This window comes from Gossypium hirsutum, chromosome A08 (assembly GCF_007990345.1).
Source record: "Gossypium hirsutum isolate 1008001.06 chromosome A08, Gossypium_hirsutum_v2.1, whole genome shotgun sequence".
Classification (NCBI taxonomy): Eukaryota; Viridiplantae; Streptophyta; class Magnoliopsida; order Malvales; family Malvaceae; genus Gossypium; species Gossypium hirsutum.
The window spans coordinates 109,733,963-109,741,201 of record NC_053431.1 but is presented as its reverse complement, the minus strand read 5'-3'; positions in this window follow the sequence as shown (position 1 = coordinate 109,741,201).

Here is a 7,239-nt window from a genome sequence, read left to right as displayed (position 1 = left end):
ACCATTTTGGCTCCAAGTTCTAACATTCCATAATGGTATGAATCCTTCGACTCAGAAAATGGTTGACACAGCTGCTGGCGGAACCATCAATAATAAAACACCTGAAGATGCTTATGAGTTTATAGAGGAAATGTCACTGAAAAATTATCAGTGGCAAGTCATGAGGACAAAGCCAACGAAAACAACCGTCATTTATAACGTTGATTCCATCACCATGCTCTCTAATCAGGTAGAACTTTTAAATAAAAAGATTGATGGTTTTCTTAGTTCTTCACAGGTTCACCGAGTGATGCAGTACGAAGCAAGTGGAGGTGGAACACGCCATTCAGAATACCAACCTTATGACCACAACATGGATAACAAGCAATTAAATTACATGGGTAATAATCCTCGACCTTAAAGCAATCTATATAGTAACACTTACAATACAGGTTGGAGGAACCATCCCAATTTCTCATGAGGAGGCCAAGGAAATCGGAGACCACCTCTAGGCTACCAACAACCACCTTACCAATAGGAAAAGAAGCCGAGCCTTGAAGAGATGCTCTCAAAGTTTATATCAGTGTCAAAAACTCGTTTCCAGAACACCGAGATAGCACTTAAGAATCAACAAGCATCGATTCAAGGGCTCAAAACTCAAATAAGCCAACTATCCAAATTAATTTTAGAAAGACCATTTGGAAGTTTACCTAGTAACACCCAATCAAAAGAGCATGTGAAAGCAGTTACACTAAGGAGTGGGAAAGTGTTAGCGAAAACTGAAAAGAAGCTAGCACAAGAAGCTGTGATAAGCGAAAGAGGGGAAGAAAAAATAAAAAATAGTGACAAACTAGTGCCGAAAGAATATAAACCTCTAGTTCTGTACCCAGCAAAATTGAAAAAAGATCGCATTGATGCGTAATTCGGTAAGTTTCTTGAACTTTTTAAGCAATTACATATCAACTTACCTTTTGTTGAAGGCATCTCGCAAATGCCTGCATACGCAAAATTTTTGAAGGAGCTTCTAACAAATAAAATGAAATTCGAGGACTTGTCTACAGTAGAACTCAACGAGGAGTGCTTAGCCATACTCCAAAACAAGTTGCTAACCAAACTGAAAGATCCTGGGAGTTTTACTATCTCTTGCTTAATTGGTAGTCTGAATGTTGAGAAAGCACTAGCTGATTTAGGTGCTTGCAGTAATTTGATGCCATATAAAATGTTCAAACAACTTGGTCTTGGGGAACCTAAACCTACTACGATGAGTATTCAATTAGCTAATAGATCTATTAAATATCCTAGGGGCATTATAGAAGACGTACTCGTGAAAGTAGATAAATTCATATTTCTTGTTGACTTTGTTGTGCTTAACATGGATGAAGATGTGGAAGTGCCCTTAATTTTAGGGCGCCCATTTTTAGCCACTACTAGGGCTGTAATCGATGTGGGTGGCGGTAAATTGGTACTTAGAGTTGGTGACAAGAAGATTATCATTGAAATTTATGATGCCCGGAGGTTTTCTAGGGAACAGGATGATTCATGTTATTTTATTGAATCTATTGATCATACTACTTAAGACTCTTTTAAGGAAATTATACAGAAGGACACGATGGAAGTGTATCTAGCTCAAGAAGAGGAGATAGATAATGAACCTAATGAGTATTCTTCAAGACAAGTAGAATATGAGGGCATTAAGCTAAATGATGAAGTTAAGCAAAAACCCTCTATTGAAGAGCCTCCCAAACTGGAACTTAAACAATTACCAAACCACTTGGAGTACGCATTCCTTGGAAATAACTCTACATTACCAATTATTATTGCTTCCAACTTGCAACCCAAGGAGAAAGATGAATTGATCCAAGTATTAAAGGAACATAAAAAGGCCATAGCTTGGAAAATTTCTAACATTAAAGGAATCAGCCCTTCTTTTTGCACCCATAAAATTTTGATGGAAGATGAATACAAACTGTGTGTGCAAGCTCAAAGACGACTGAACCCCAACATAAAGGAAGTTGTAAAAGCCAAGGTAATTAAACTTCTAGATGCTGGAATTATTTATCCTATTTCTGACAGTTCTTGGGTAAGTCCAGTGCAGGTTGTCCTCAAGAAAGGAGGCATGACGGTTGTGACCAACGAGAAGAATGAATTAATCCCAACAAGAACAGTCACAGGATGGAGAGTTTGCATAGACTACAGGAAACTAAATGATGCCACAAGAAAAGATCACTTACCCTTGCCATTCATTGACCAAATGTTGGAAAGATTATCCGGACACATGTATTACTGCTTTCTAGACGGACTCTCTGGTTACTTCCAAATCCCAATAGCTCCTGAAGATTAAAAAAAGACGACATTCACATGCCCATATGGTACGTTCCCTTATCGTAAAATGCCTTTCGGATTATGTAATTCTCCTGCCACTTTTCCGCACTATATGATGGCCATCTTTGACTAACTCGTGAAAGATATCATGGAAGTATTTATGGATGATTTTTCAGTATTCGGTAACTCTTTCCATCTCTGCCTTAAAATTTTAAAACGAGTTTTAATAAGATGTGAAGAAACAAACCTTGTGCTTAACTGGGACAAATGTCACTTCATGGTTCAAGAAGGTATTGTATTAGGGCATAAAATTTCTAGTAAAGGGATTGAGGTGGACAAATCTAAAATAGAAACAATCGAAAAATTATCACCTCCTAGTTCGGTTAAGACTATTAGAAGCTTTTTAGGACATGCTGGTTTTTATAGAAGATTTATTAAGGATTTTTCTAAAATAGCTAAGCCTTTGACTAAATTGCTAGAAAAAGATATACCTTTTAATTTCGATCAGGAGTGTTTAGAAGCATTTAATACTTTAAAGGATAAATTAATTAATGCTCCAATCATAATTGCACCTGATTGGAACTTAACATTTGAACTAATGTGTGATGCGAGTGACTTTGCAGTAGGTGCAGTATTGGGACAGCGAAGAGACAAGCATTTTCAACCTATTTATTATGCCAGCAGAACCTTAACGGCTGCACAAGAAAATTATACTACTACGAAAAAAGAGTTGCTAGCTGTGGTTTTTGTATTTGATAAATTTTGATCATATCTCATATTGTCTAAAGTTGTTGTTTACACTGACCATTTCGCCCTTTGCTACCTTTTTACTAAAACTGATGCAAAACCTCGACTTATTCGATGGATTCTCCTATTGCAGGAATTCAACTTGGAGATTCAAGATAAGAAAGGAACTGAAAATCTAGCGGCTAATCATCTGTCCAGGCTCGAGAAATCCAATACCAGAAAACTAGATCACATTGAAATAAATGATTCATTCCCTGAACAACAAATTTTAGCTATATCTAACTCTGAGGTACTTTGGTTTGCAGACATCGCGAATTTTTTAGCTGCTAACATTATCATAAAAGGGTTAACACACCAGTAAAAGAAGTAATTCTTTAATGATGTGAAAAACTACTTTTGGGACGACCCCTTTCTGTTTTATAGATATGCAGATCAAGTCATTAGAAGATACGTTACAAGTTCAGAAACATCAAAAATATTGGAACATTGCCACTCAGGGCCAACCGGAGGACACTATAGTGGAACTAAAACCGCACACAAAATACTTGAATCAGGTTTTTATTGGCCTTTGTTATTCAAAGACGCTATCAGGTATGTTACTTCATCTGACAAATGCCAACGGACAGGTAACTTATCTAAACGTGATGAAATGCCTCAAAACTATATGCTTTCATGTGAAATATTTGACGTTTGGGGTATCGATTTCATGAGCCCATTCCCCAGTTCATTTGGGAATAAATACATCTTAGTAGCAGTTGATTTCATGTCCAAATGGGTGGAAGCCCAAGCTCTACCTACTAATGATGTTAGAGTGGTAGTACGTTTCCTTAAAAAACTCTTCTCGAGATTCGAAACACCTAGAGCAATTATCAGTGACAGGGGCACTCATTTTTGTAATACCCAATTTGAAAAAACCCTTAAGAAATACGGAGTTCATCATAGAACAGCCACCCCATACCATCCTCAAACTAATGGACAAGCTGAAGTAGCAAACTGAGAAATCAAATGGATCCTTGAAAAAATAGTAAAATCAAACAGAAAAGATTGGGCAACGAAAGTAGACGATGCCTTATGGGCTTACAGAACTGCTTTTAAGACCCCCATAGGGACATCACCTTATAGACTTGTTTATGGAAAAAGTTGTCATCTATCATTTGAACTAGAGCATAAAGCTCTTTGGGCTATCAAATTTCTAAACCTTGATCCTGAACTTGCAGGAAAAAAGCAGGTTGATGCAGCTAAACGAGCTTGATGTGTGGCGAGCCAATGCATACGAAAATTCGTGCCTATACAAGGAAGCAACAAAGTGGAGCCATGACACTCTTTTAAAGCAACGAAAACAATTTGAAGTTGGAGATCTTGTCTTACTATATAACTCAAGACTCAGATTGTTTCCTGGGAAACTTAATTCACGATGGTCAAGACCTTTTGTAATTCAATCTGTTCTTCCATATGGCACAATAGAGGTGAGTCACCCATCATACGGTACTTTCAAAGTAAATGGACATCGTTTCTAACTTTATAATGGCGAGAATTTTAATAATGATGGAGAGAAGCTATGACTCCACAAACCACCCTGAATAAACCAACAAGGTAACAGTCGAGCTTAGACTATAAACAAGCGCTTCTTGGGAGGTAACCTGAGTACTAATGATTTTAAATTATTTAAATTTCAAGTTTTAAACATTTAGGTCACTAACAGAGTATTTGAAGCACAGGTTTCCAACTCCACACGGCTGTGCTTAAGGCCGTGTGACCAACACGGACAGAAACACGGTCGTGCGATACGGCCGTGCGAAAATAGGGTAAAAGTTATCTTTCCCAACACCGGATGCGATAAGTGGCCACAGGCGTGCGACCTGGCCGTGGTCAAATCTGTCAAACGAACATGGGTGTGCGACACGCCCGTGTCTAGCACCCGTGGACGACATTGTCAAAATGACACGGGCGTGAGAAGACCTACACGACCGTGGGAGAAGCGAACCACATCACACATGGTCATGTAACATGATCATGAAGACACACGCCCTATACACACAGGCGTGCCCGAAGGCCATGTAATGACATCTCATTTCGTGACAAACACGGGCGTGTGAACAGGCCGTGCCACTGAAAAAAATTAGATTATCTATCCTATTTTACTTTATTATTTTATTTTATTTTATTAATTTTTGAAGATTCTTCTGTTTTTAAACACGACTTATCTTTATAATTGCTACCAAATTATTTCCCCAATCCTCTTATTGTTCTTCAGAATCATATTTGTCCTCCAGCTTTATTTCCAACAACTCGCTCTCGCTAATCTAGGATTCCATCCATTTTTAATTCAGGAGTTTCACTTCTCTCCCTATCTTATTTTTATACTCTAATATCTATCTTTGTACATTGAGGGAAATGTACGTCTTAAGTGTGGGGGGATATTTATTTCATTATCAGAAAATCCTTGAATTATTGCCTTGTTCTCTTGAAAAGCTGTCATATCATATTTAGGATAAATTTTAATTGATTTATGATTTTAATTGATATTTATTGAATTAAAAAATAGGCAATTATGCTTTGATTGTTTAAACTTTAAGACATTAGAGAATCAAGCATGATGAGTTGATTTTTAAGAATTTAAAATCTTAGGTTGTTTCCCCAAAGTTTAGGTATTACTTTGAGTTGGAATTCACAAGTTTTTAAACATCAAAAAGTCATAATTTTTGTGAGATTTTTGAGCCATTTGAGCATCTATTAATTCTTTCATGCTCACTTTTATTATTGCTTTGAGTGCATCAGTATTGAACTGTTATTCTAGAACTTGCTTGATTATACATGTCAAGACCACACCATTTGATTTGATATGTCAAAATGATTAAGGCACTTAGGATTAACCCACTCATGCCATAAAAAGCCTACTTCCACGATTAACCCTTAGTAAACCCCCTTGAGCCTAACAAAGCCATTCCTTGTATTACCCTTAATGTTAACCCTTAACCCATTATTGTTGAAATCCCCTAAATTAATCCCTATTTTTGTCGAGATTTGAGTTGAATGGATTGCTTAGCTATGTTTTGTTCTTAATAGTTAGTCTATGTTATTTAACTTGTTCTTAAAAAAAAACTATGTATACATATTAGTAATTCCATATTCTGAGAAGAAGCTCTGTTGTATGCAAGTGAATATTAACTCTTTTTTCTAGTTAGGAATTTTTTCAATTCAATCTCGATTCTAACCATTTCTTTCAGCTTGTGACCACACCTCCTAACCAAACCTCATTACAACCCTCTAAAGACCTTTTGATTGATGTTTCATCTCAATTTATCAGTGGTGGAGATTTGATTTTCATGCAAGCTTATGGTAATGACTTTTCATTATTGACTATTGAGTGCTTCATTTATTGTCCTTAAAACACCTCGAGTGATTTGAGTGAATCTTTAGTGAGGATGTGAAACTCTGTGATATTCTGAATCAAAGGTAATTACTTAAATGAGGAGAGGCAACTATGTTTTCAGGAGAAAATGCTCAACTTGGAATGTTTGATACTTTTATGTTCTTTTAGTTGAATTCTCAATGTATGATTACTTATGGATTATTTTGAGATATTATCGATAGAAATTATAAGTTGAGAAGAATTTATTTTGATTATAAGTTGAGAATTTTGCTTGAGGACAAGCAAATGCTAAAGTGTGGGGGTATTTGATAAACCATAAATTATACATATTTTTACCCCATGTTTAATGTATTTTATGGATGATTTCCCATTAGAATTGGTGAATTCGATGCTCCTAATGCTTTAATTTCATGTTTTATACTTAGGAGAGCATAGGAGAACGAAAGGAACGAGAAACAGGCCAAAACCGGAGAAATGGGCCAAAGTACGAAATCAACACGGCCTGGACCTCCTCACACGGGCAGACCACATAGTCGTGTCAATTTGGCAGGCTCGAACACGGCCTGAAGTAATCAAACACGGGCATGTCACATGGGCGTGTCCCTACCGAGCCCAAGTTGAGTCCAATTTGAAAAAGGCTAATTTTGAGGGCTCTTAGGCATCCCGAAACCTATAAATACACCCTAGAGGAGGAAGAAAAAAGAGACAGAGAGGAGGGAGTATGGAATTACTCCAAGGAAGCCAATTGATACATCTTAGAAGCCGGATTCATCATCAAGACTGAAGATCTCTCCTCAAGTTCCCTTCAAGAGTTTTGG